The sequence below is a fragment of the Marmota marmota genome, unplaced genomic scaffold (assembly GCF_001458135.2).
Source record: "Marmota marmota marmota unplaced genomic scaffold, marMar, whole genome shotgun sequence".
NCBI lineage: Eukaryota > Metazoa > Chordata > Mammalia > Rodentia > Sciuridae > Marmota > Marmota marmota.
Genome location: NW_025999949.1, coordinates 37,214,228 through 37,226,185, shown reverse-complemented (window position 1 = coordinate 37,226,185; position 11,958 = coordinate 37,214,228). Strand labels below are relative to the sequence as shown.

At 52.4% G+C, this 11,958-nt stretch overlaps 1 long non-coding RNA gene across 2 annotated transcripts; it reads left to right on the top strand.

The window, feature by feature from the left end:
- Nucleotides 1-4,410: 4,410 nt before the first annotated feature.
- Nucleotides 4,411-10,919, top strand: LOC125616567. Of its 2 annotated transcripts, XR_007347279.1 has the most exons (3): nt 4,411-4,940; nt 7,235-7,368; nt 9,402-10,919. It is a non-coding gene; the product is annotated as an uncharacterized LOC125616567 (long non-coding RNA). The 2 variants fall into 2 exon arrangements; XR_007347278.1 differs by lacking the exon at nt 7,235-7,368.
- The last annotated feature ends 1,039 nt before the right edge of the window (nt 10,920-11,958 follow it).

Genomic DNA, 11,958 nt, shown 5'->3' with positions numbered 1-11,958 from the left:
TAAATTCATTATTGTAGGATTTAACTTCTCTTTCATATTTATTTGTGTTGGGGAATGATGATTGGCATATATCTAAGAGGTGATATCAATAGAAGTATAAATTATAAAATGCAAGATAGGTTAGGCTGTTTCACCCTTTCTTTTCAAAATAGAAAAACTAATGAATAGGCCACAATACATTAGATTGTGGACCAGGCTATTCTGGACTGAGCCCCAGGCCTGGTGCAGGGCCTCTGAGAGACTGCCCTTCTCCCGGGCCTGGTCATAACAGGGACAGCCACAGTCAGGTCTCTCCAGTGCTGTCTCCTGGCTCTCTCAGGAACTGTCTTGCAAGCCAGGTGGGTCTAAGGTTTCATCTCAGGACATGCTGCTGGGCAGAGCAGGCCTCCTCAGGACTAGTGGGCAAGGAGCCCACCCACATTAAAGTCCCTGGGTGGAGGCTGCATGCTCCCTGCTGGGCAAGAGAGAGCAGTATATATGGGCACCGCCTTGGTGCAGTCCCCACAGAGAAGACTAGACTAACTGGGTATGTGCCATCCCCGGGAGGCCACAGCACTGGGGGCTGCTCCACTGTGCCCTAGCAGCTCCTCCTGAGGGGTCCAGGTCCTGGCTTGTACAAAGGTGATGGAGAGCCAGCCTCTGTTCATCTGCTGACCCAAGTCCTGAAGCCCAACCTTAAGCCAGGCTGGGGGTGCCCAGGATAGGAGTGCAGTGGCAGACAGGGTCCTGGAACCCCTCCCCATCCCACCACCATAGGCCTTGACCTTGAAGGCATTCTGGGACCCACCTAAGTCCCCCACCTCACTCTGCCTGGCAGGGCTGGCCTGAGATGCACCCTGAAGTATCTGCCACTCTTTTGTTCACTTGACAAATGGGATCTTCTAGTGGCAGTTTCTAGTGGTGACCGAGACAAGGTCCCCACCTGAAGGCAATTTCTGGTGGGTGTGTATTGGAAGCTGTAGCTGCAGACAAGTAGAAAATCAGATTCAAATAAAAAGGAAACATCTTGTGCAGGCAGAAGCCCAGAACTGCTGTGTACCCCAGGTCAAGCTCCACTGTCAGGGCCCCTGGGGGAAGTGGGCGATTTGGGGCTCTGTCCAGCCCACTTGCTGGACAGATGTCCTTTCTAGTGCTAGAAAAAGACTCCAGGAGGCTGAGTAGGGCCAAGAGTGTGTTTACACATATGCATATGTATGTGCATGTTGTATGTGTTGGTGTATTGCTATAGGTGTGTGCACATACGCTTATGTGTGATTACACATGTACATGTATTCACATTCCTATGCTCATAAATCTGCATTTGTACACATGTGAGTGTGTGTGTATTTGTGTTTGTGTGTGTGCATTTGTATGTGTGCTTGTGTGTGAGGTGCTAGGTTAGGGTGGTCCCCTGCGAGCAGGTGATCCTATTAGGCATCTCCCTCCTCCAGCTCAGACTGGCTCCCTGGTCTTTTCCTGTGCCCAGCCTTGCCTCTCCAACACCTCCTGCCCTTATCTCCATCTCTCCAGATGGGCCAGCTCTAGTTCAAGGGCAGGAGGTGGAGGCCTCTTGTGTGCAGGGTGAGCCTTGTTGTGAGCTTCCAAAAAGGTGAGACAAGACAAGCCTTGGATTACTTTTCCGGAGGGCATAGATACCTTGCAGGGGAACAGGGTGGCAGCCACTGCAGGGCTCTGTCTGAGGCAGTGATACCAGGCAGTGCCATCTACAGCCAGGGGAAGCCCTGGCAACTGAGGAAGCTGTCACCTGCCCTCGGCCTGCAGACAGTGTCCTGGGGTGGCCACAGTTTCCAGCTGGGCACTGGCCTAAACCAGACATTGAAGGAGTATTCCTTGTTCATGTTCTCTGCTCTTTTTTCATATGCATTATTTTATTTATTTATTTTTATGTGGTGCTGAGGATCGAACCCAGAGCCTTGCACGTGCTAGGCGAGCGCTCTACCACTGAGCCACAGCCCCAGCGCCATGTTTTCTGTTCTTTAGTAATAAACCAGACAGGAAATGCTGGGCTTCAAGGCTCCAGATTGAGGACATAGCCTGGTGGATATGAGAAAAGGCGGAAGGAAGAGAGCTCAGGCCCGGCACCACTTCCCTCTCAGCCCCATCCCACGCTGAGGGGCCCTGGTTCTCGTGAGAGCCAGGGGCATTACTCCTTGGAGGGCCCTGGGCAAGGTCTGAATAGGCCCTCAGGGTCCAGAGTTGGGAAGACACAGTGTCCCTGGGTCTGAGCAGGGACCAATGGCCGGAAGCCAGCGAGAGGGCTTCTGGCCAAGGTGGGCGGGTGGGCTGGGCACTGAGGAAGAGGAACCTCACTGCGCAGCAGTGGCCTGCAAGGGGCCTAGCGCTGTCCCTGGTCGTGAAGCTGGGAAGGAAGGGATGGGCGAGGCAGGTGGGGACCTGGATAGGCAAGTCGGGCGCCAGGGCTACCAGGGCCCTGGTGGCAAGCTGCGCTGCGCCCAGGCTATTGGACCCTGCTCCCTCGCGGGTGTCTGTGCTGTGCTCGGCTGGGGTATGTTTGGGTTGGCAGGACAGAGGCCACCCCAGAGGCCCGGAGCAGAGGCTCCCAGCAATGTTGGTGGAGCGCATTGGGTGCAGGAAGCTAGCCCACAGCTCCCCAGCTCCCAGACACCCTGGTCCCCAGCCCCCTCTGGGGCTGGTGGAGGTGTTTGGTGATCCCTCCAGGTTGCCTGAAAGTAACCCAAGCCTCTCTTCCCGATGCCCCTCCCCTGCACACTTCTCCTGTCCTGTGACCTTTTTTGGGGGGGTACAGGGGATTGAACTCAGGGCACTTGACCACTGAGCCACATTCCCAGCCCTATTTTAATTTAATGACAGGGTCTCACTGAGTTGCTTAGAGCCTCGCTTTTGCTGAGGCTGGCTTTGAACTCGCCATTCTCCTGCTTCAGCCTCCCCAGCCGCTGGGATTACAGGCTGAGCCACAGCCTGGCTCCCCCCCCACCCCTATTGCCTTTTGGGGTCCTTGTCTGTGGGTGGGCTGGCAGATTTGAAGGGACTTAGAACCCTATCTCTCCCCTGCTGAGCCCACTTCTCCCCTCCTGGGGCTCAGTCACTTTGCTAGAAGAAGCTGTTAGAGCCAGAATCCAGGCATTGCCTTTGGGATGGGTGTTTTCTCCATACAGGTGGGACCTCTGTGTGGAGATCTGCCCAGGACTTAGCCCAAGTGAAAGACTGGGACTTGAGATTGGCACCACTCCCCAGTCAAGGTTCCCAAATGCCACATTCCAACCTCGTGACAATCAGAGCAGGTGGGTGGTGCACTCCTGTGATCCCAGTGACTGCCCTGGAGAGACTGAGGAGCCCAGGAGCATCACAAGTTCCAGGCCAGCCTCAGCAAGTCCGTGAGGCCTGTCTCATATACATATATATGGCTCCGTGGTTAAGCACCTCTGGGTTCAATTCCTGGCAAAACCAACAATCAGGGGGGTCTCCAAAGAAAGCAATGGTATTTATTTGGGCAGGGAAAGTTTTCAAAGGCAAAAGGGAGAAGCCCGGGAGCTGCTTGGATCCAGAGCTCCACGGGCTTGGAGACCCCCCAGGACTTGGCGTCAGGGCTTTGGTGCAGGGGCCTCTGCTGTGCTCCGGCCAGAGCCTCCCGTCTGAGCTGCCCCTGTCCTAGAGAATGCTCGGGTGAACTGTGCGGGGACCTGTGTGGACGTGTGCCAGGCGCACAAAGCCCGGGACGGGTAGAACAGGGAATCTCTCGTGGGGCTCTGAGGCATTCGTGGAGCAGGTACAGGAACGAGAGAGGAGCCCTTCCCAGCAGTTACTTCCTGGCTCTGGTTCTGTCTGGTCTGAGAAGAGGATTTCATCCTGAGATCACCGACTGTCACAGTAACAAACTTGCTGACAGAAGGACATGGCTTGGAGGGTCTGAGGGGCTTGCAGTCGGGTGGGTGCTGCAGCGAAGGGGACTCTGCCCTCGGGGCAGTTCTATCCAGGGACTTTCTACTCTCTTCTCTCCAGGGTGTAAGGCCAGGGGGGCATCTAGAGGTGCTAGATACAGCCCGCCAACGACCTGTTCACTGCAGGGCCCGCTGCTGATGGACCCCCCACCTGGCAGGGAAGGTGGCTGGAGGGGTCTGGGCTCACACCCCTAGTGGAGATGGGAAATACCCCAGACTGGGTTCAGGCTGGGTCAGTGGAGGGGAGGGGTCTGCAGGGCAATGTCGGGGAGGCAGGGTGCTGACAGGCCCCCGGGGCTCTGGCATCCTGGGCAGCACTCCCAGGGGAAAGTGTTTCTTGTGGCTAGTTAGTTCCCAGGACCCCCTTTGCTGAGGCAATGGCCCAGGTGGCCTTAGGAGGTAGGGCTGCAGAGGAGGGTGTGGCCAGCCCCAGGGCACACCCGAGGTGGGGTGGCACACAGCTCAAGAGAAGAGCTGCCTGGGCGCAGTGCAGAGAAAGTCTGTGCCAGGGACGAGGTGAGAACTGGATGTTGGCAGCATCTGAGGGAGAGCATGGGGGCAGGAGGAGGGCCGAGAAACACCTCTGGTGGGGAAGGGGAGGGAGGAGCCTGTCGCCACACAGGGGAAAGGGTGTGCGAGCCTCAGGCTTGTCTCCTAGCTTGAGGTCCGTAATGGCAGTCCCTTCCCGCCCCAGACCTGCACCCACGCAGCCCTGCCAGTGGGTGTGGGGTAAGAAGGAAGGAGAGAACAGGCAGAAAAGAGACTGAGGGAGGCTGGGCAGTCAGCGAGGAGATCAGGAAGACGGGGGCCACAGACCAGTGTGCCTGTCTGGGCAGGACTGGAGGCATGCCCGTCGGGCCAGCTAGGCGGTGGGAGGCTGACCAGGGTCACATGACCAGGTGGCGTGCTGGAACCGGCGCTCGTGCTGATTGTGCGAGTGGCCCCAGTGTGGCTGCTGTGTGCACTGATCCTTCCCCTCTGAGGTGCACATGACCCTGACGGGGTCACTGTGAAGGTCAGGTAAGCTGTGGCCTGGCATGTCCTGGGAAAGGGCCGCGTGGGGCCCCTTTTATTTTAATATTCATGAACAATGTTCACTTGGGGTTTGTTCGCTACAGGAGACTGAGCCTGGAGGTTGCTCTACCACTGAGACACATCCCTTGATACAGGGTCTCACTCCATTGCTGAGACTGGCCTTGAGCTCACGGTCCTCCTGCCTTGGCCTCCGGAGTCACTGGGGTGACAGACGTGGGCCACTGCCCTGTTCCCTTGGCATTTCTGTCCTCGTGTGTTTTTTGTTCTTTCCTTTGGGGGATTTCTCAAGAATGAGGTTGCTCCAGAGGCCTCCCCAGTCACATGCTTCCTGCAGACAGCCCTTCAGAAGGGCTACTCAGCCCCGAGGCAGAGGTTCGGGGAGGCTCTGCCCCCTACTGACACAGAGCAGAGGTGCGCGGCTTCTGTCTTGGCCAGTTTGACTGGCATCAGTTGTAGGCATACCTGCCAAGACGGGTTTCTGAGGGCGGGCTGGGAAAGCCCCCGTGTCCCTTCCACAGCTGCACAGCCCTGATAAAGGCAGTGGCTGTCAGGCCTCGCCGGCCACCCGAGACTGGAGGTGGCAGAGGAAAACTCATGGAGCCGGCAGCTTGGGATCAGCAGAGCGGCTCAGCCTGCTGCGTGTGGCACAGGGCTGGCAGCTGAGGCCTCACCTGGTGCTGGTGGTGTCTGTCAGCACAGGTGGTGTCGGTCACATGGCTGTTCTGACCGTCCCCGTGCAGTGGCTGGCTTGGACAGCAAGTCGGGTGCTCACAGGTCAGGGTCTCAGGGGTTGACAGAGGGTCCTCTGCTGTGAGCTGAATCTCTGGCTTCTCCTGCCCACCTCCTTTTCCTCCTTCTTCTCCTCCTCCTCCTCTTCCTCCTCCTTCTCCCGCCCCCCCCCCTTTTTTTGGACTAGGAATGGAACCCAGGAGTACTTTACCACTGAGCCACATCCCCAGCCCTTTTTAAAAATTTTTGAGACAGGGTCTTGCTAAGTTGCTTAGGGCCTTGCTAAGTTGCTGAGGCTGGTTTTGAACTTGTAATCCTCCTGCCTCAGCCTCCTGAGTTGCTGGGATTATAGGTGTGAGCCACCGCACCCAATTCTGGCCTCACGTTGGCGGTCGGGACTTCAACATATGAATTTGAGGGGGACATAAAAATATTTGTCCTAGGGGCTGGGGATGTGGCTCAAGCGGCAGCATCCTAGCCTGACATGCGCAGGGCACCACATAAAAATAGCCTGGCATCCTCAGCACCACATAAAAATAAAATGAAAATGTCGTGTCTGCCGAGAACTAAAAAAATAAATATTGAAAAATTCTCTCTCTCTCTTAAAAAAAAAAAAAAAATATATATATATATATATATATATATATATANNNTATAAGAGACAGTATATATATATATATATATATATTTGTTTTAACACGGACACATGCTGCTCACCCTCCAGCAGGCCAGCCCTGGCTCCTTCATGAGACAGAGGTTGCAGGAGTCTCCCTGAAGTGGGGCAGGGCTGGGCCAGGGCATCCCCCCTCCCCTTCTGAGCTTTGCCAGGCTCTGGGGATCTTAATGTCTGGGTGTGGGCAGGGCCCATGGTCACCAATCCTGGAACATAGGTTATCCAGAGCTACCCATGGGCCTGTCCCACTGGCCACTCCTCTGGCTACCTTGAGGAGAATTCCAGGAAGGGAAGAGACAGAAACCTCAGTTGAGGGTCCAGCCAGGCATCCGGCCTTCTGAGTGCTGGGATTACAGGCACGTATCACCACACCTGGCAAATTTTTTAAAATGTTTGCTGAAGCTATTTAATTGTGCTTTTGAGACCCAGAGCTCCTGCCACACAGGGCCCAGCTGCTCTGTCCTCTCCCTAGGTCTCCTCTCTCTCTCTCTCTTCTTCTCTCTCATCCTTTTTCCCAATATGGGAAGTGGAAATGGAGCCTCTGACTGGGTACTCACCCTCTAGCCACCTGGATGTCCTCATGGCTGGGGAACAGGCCAGTCAAACTTTGTATCTACTGCCTAGAAGATCTGTGTCTTTTCCTGACTCAGAATTACATGGGGTTGGAAATCGCAGCCCCAGAGGGATTACGTCCCTGAGGTTGGAGGCCCTCAGCTGCGCCAAGCCGTCAGCCATTGCTGGGCCTGGGCGGAGCGCCTGGGGCTGCTGTCCTGGCTGGAGGCCTACTGCCCTCTGGCTGGCCATCAGTGCTTGCGTCCCCATCTTCCTGTTTTCCTCCAGTGGGAGACCTTGCCCCGTCTTGCCCGTGTTTTTCCAGGTCCTGGGACATGCTCTCTTCCCCAACCCTCACCCCAGGGGAGTTCCTGTTCTTGAAACCCAAGGACTTTCTCCTCCCTTCTCCTTCCTCCGTGGTACTTAAAGGCTTTTGAGAAATTTGGTTCAGGTGGTGAGGTGAGTTTTCATCATCATGGGGATATAATGCGTCACTACCAGAGCTTGTCTCATTCAGGACAGCAGACAGGGCCACTGCCCCAAGGCAGACATGTGGCATGTGCCTCTGCTGGTGGCCAGTTTCTTCCCAAGAACACGTCCTGCTCCTCTGGAGTCCTGAAGCCAGCGGTTCTCCGTGGCAGGCCTCCCTGGGTCTCCCACAGGTCCTGTCTTGAAGGACGGTGGCCCTGCCGCTTTCCTGCTCTGGGAGCACTGGGCCTGCTGTGTCTCCTCAGCTGCTCTTTCCCGTGCCCAGACTTAATGCTGCTATAGGGGACAGTTCCATGTCCTCCGAGGAACCCGGGACCACCCTATTTGGTTTAGTCTACTTTTCCTTCTTCAAGGGGCGGGGGTTTCCCAGTCTCCTGGCCTCTGAAAGGCCTTGGGGGTTAGTAAGTGAAGGAGGCAACCCAGGGAAAGGGTCAAACCAGAGTCAGCCCTCACTGGGGGCCCTGCTGGCTGGCCCTGCCTAAAAAACAGGCCACTCCTGCCTCAGCTCTGCAGCCTGTGAAAGCTCAGGCACTGTCCACGCGTGGTGACGCTCCCGTGACCTCAGCCGCTGGGAGGCCGGGACAGGAGAACCCTAAGTTTGGACAACTTAGAGACCCTTTCTCAAAATAAGTTAAAAAAAAAAAAAAAAAGGACTGGAGTGTAGCTCAGTGCAGAGCACCCACCCAGCACACAGAGGCCCTGGGTCCATCCCAGCACCACACACACGATCTCCAGATGCCCACTTCAATTTAAAATATTGAGGTCTCTGGCTAAACTACGGATGTAGAGCCCATTAAGATTTAGTTAAAACAAAAAATGCCATTATGTCTGAAAGAGATAGAACCCTATGAAATGGGACCTTGGGAGGCAGTGGACCTATCTGCACACTTTCTTGAGCTGGACTCACTAGTAGTAGCCCCTCTGCGCATCAGTATTTTAATTGAAGAGGAGCTCCGCTTGGTGCCGTGGTTTCCCACTCTCCCTGCTTGTGATTGATGGACATCTTGACTGTTTCTGGTGAATACCTTGAGACAGCTCTTGGGCTGCAATGGTGGTTAACTGCAAGACCTTGCAACTCTCTGCCTCTCCATCTGATTTCAGTCTCTCTCTCTCTCTCTCTCTCTCTCCCTCTCCCTCTCCCTCTCCCTCCCTCTCCNCTCTCCTTCTTATCTCAGTTCTCTCTCTCTCTCTCTCTCTCTCTCCCTCTCCCTCTCCCTCTCCCTCTCCTGCCATCTATACTAAGATAACTTGTAAGGATTGTTGCAAAATGTAAATTTAAAAAGGAAACAAGAGGGCTGGGTTGTGGCTTGGTGGTAGAGCACTCACCTAGCATGCGTGAGCGCTGGGCTCAATGTTTAGCACCAGATAAAAATAAAATAAAGGTATTGGGTCCACTTACAACTTAAAAAAAATATTTAAAAAAAGGAAAAAAGGCAGGAAAGAACCAATAAGTCCGAAATAAGGAACAACATGAAGCAAGTTATGGGTATGAGGCCACAATTTTGGTAATGAAGGTTCAAAATAAAAGAGAATATTTGGGGAGAAGAAAGAATTTTCTATGACAAGGTTTTTGTTCTAAGATAAAATGCCAAAATGAAAAGACAGAAAGACAAGGCAAAACCAGAGGATCACAGCATGTGGCAGGGGATCTGAGATGTCACAGCTCAGAAAGGAAAGTGTGGCTAAGTCAGCTACAGGCAAGGAGGTCTACACTTAATGCATGATGGAAAACCAGGGTCTGATTATGTTTAAAGCAGCTAGATTCTATGCTATAGCTGAACTTTATAAAAACTGGCTTAAGGAACAAAGCTTTTGTGTTTTATTGAGATAATCTCTTGTATTTTCTGTTGCATTTGTTAAGCTTTTGATTACTTAGGAAAATGAGTCTTAGCAAAGCCAAGGTTTAAGTGTCTATTCATTTTATTTATTTATTTTTGAGTTGGAATCATTTTTAATAAATGCAAAAAGTGAATGCTGACTTTTTTTTTTTTTTTTACACACAGGTCTAATAGCCAAAATGTGCAGAGGAAACGAGCCTCTGCTCTGTCCTCCACACTCATTGTCCCCATTTTGTGGCTGAAGCGGTAAACAGCCTCCCTTCTCTTCAGAATACACGGGGCTCCTGGTGCTTTACAAGACAGCCACCGTGCTCTTTGGCAGTTTTATAATATGTACATGTCCCTCCCCAACATCTCCTTTCTTAAAAAAAAAAATGAAAGAAAATCAGGGGCCCTTCCCTCCGGTTGTGGAGCATCATTTCTACTCCATAATGAGACAGACAGTGGGGTCCTCCCTAGGAGCAATGTACTGAAGGGGTGAGGTGGCCAGCGCTGGGACATCCCTCTGCACAGCTGCACTCTGGTGTCCCAGCGAGGACAGAAGGAACATTGAGGACAGCTGGAGGGCACGGTTGACAATGAGGGGAGAATTCTTCCCACCAGGTTGGGATCAATGTGCCACAGTTTAAAGAGATTTTTGTTTTCTCCCCAAATAATCAGCAGTCAGATTGAATTGAATTTCAAATTTCTCCCATGGAGACAGCTCCAGAGCGCAGTCTCCACCGATCCTCCAGGCCTGGCAGCTCTCCTGCAGCCTGCCCAGCTGGTTAGCCTAGAGGTGTCTGCCGCTGGGTGACTTCTCTGTCTGGGGACGACGTCACACAGGAGGCGCTCGTCCCTGGCTGCCCTGGAAAACCTGGACCTTTTCTGAGCCACTAAGAGGGAGAGATCAAAAGTGGCTCCGGCCGCCAACCGACCGGACCCTCTCCGGGAACGTCTCCGACAGAGTCTCTCCGAAGGGTCCCATCTGGCTCGTCGTCGTCATCGTCCTCTTCCAGCTCTTCCTCAGTTTCCTCCGTCGCCTTTCGGGAACAATTCGTCGGGGACAGCGGCTCCCCAGCCCCGGCAGCGGCCAAGGTCATGTGTCTGTCCATTTTAAAGTCTTTGAAGTGACCACTTAATGACTCTGATCAAATCGACAACAGTCATTGTAAGTTGACACTGTGTCTGTGAGTCAAGCTGTGCTGCCATCCGAGTGCCACGTCCGCCGTGTAGCTCGTCCCTAAGTGTAAGGTCGCTCAGGCCTAGCACGGGCAAGGTGACCCAAAGTGCTTTCTTTCACACAATGTGCATTGTATTTGGACCTTCAGCACATCAAATAGTCAATAAAACTTTTGGCATTTCTGCCACTTTCATTCGGTACCATTAAGATGGAAAGAAACTTACCAGTTGGGAAGTCCACCATTAAAACCTGTTGAGCACCTGTTTGCTCTGCGTGTTAGATATTATGATATTAGATGCACTTGTACATGATGCAATCGATCTATTTGTGGTCATTAGCACTGTTACCTAATCTTATTAGAGATCTAAAGCTATTCTTTGATTTTTTTTTTTCAATTTTGTTAGTCTTCGTAGTCCTGTTAAAGGCAGAATCTCACAGTTATAGTTCTCCTACTGAGCTATGGATTCTAAATTTTGCTTCGAAAGTAAAAGCTAAATCAATACATAAAGGACTTCTGTGTAGCTATGATGCTATTCATTACTGGCTTCCCTGTAGGTTAGATATATCTGTGTTTCCCAGTGTTCAAGGTCTGGAGAGCATTTTTCCAAGCTGGTGTCTTCCAGGCAAGACTTATTTGCAGGGACAGCTTTTTCCAGGCTTATGTCTGTGTGCTTCTGCTGTGTTGTGATTCTCACCTCTGTGCACGGTACTGGATGTGCCTAAACACTATCTCAAGCAGCACCACTCTGGAAATTAAACGATTGGGCACTAGTCACCTAGGAAGTGAACCTACAAACAAAACACACTCTACTTTTTAAATATCAAAAAAATTTTTTGTGTGGTACTGGGAATGAAACCCAGGGGAGCTCTACACTGAGCCATATCCCCAGCCCTTTTTATTTTTTTATTTTGAGACGGTTTCTCACTAAGTTGCCCAGGCTGGCCTTGAACTCGGGACCCTCCTCCCTCAGCCTCCCATGGCACTAGGATTATAGGGCTGTGTCGCTGTGCCCAGCACGTTTTGTTTGTTTATTTATTTATTTTTCAGTATTAGGGATAGAACCAGGGGCATTTTACCACTGAGCTACATCCCCAGCCTTTTTTTTTTTTTTTTTTTTTGAGCAGGGTCTAAGTTGCTCAGGGTCTTGCAATGCTGAGGCTGGTCTCAAACTTATGATTCTCCTACCTCAGCCTCCTGAGTTGCTGGAATTATGCCTGGCTTCATTTCTTTCAGTTTTTAATAGTAGATGGACACAATACATTTATTTTTTTTTAATGTGGTGCTGAGGATCAAACCCAGTGCTTCACACGTGCTAGGCAAGCGCTCTACCAACTGAGCTACAGCCCCAGCCCTCATTTCCTTTAGTTTTAAAAGACAAAGTTGCATTGGGATCTGTTTGTGCCATTTAGTGCTGTGCAATTGGATAGAAACGGCCTGTGGTCAGTGGGTGACACAGGGAGGACCGTGTTGTACATTCACACTGGGATGGTGAACTGGAAGAGCTTCCGGAGAGGGCGAGGATATGCTGCATCCAGTGGAATATCAGGCCGCCTGACAGT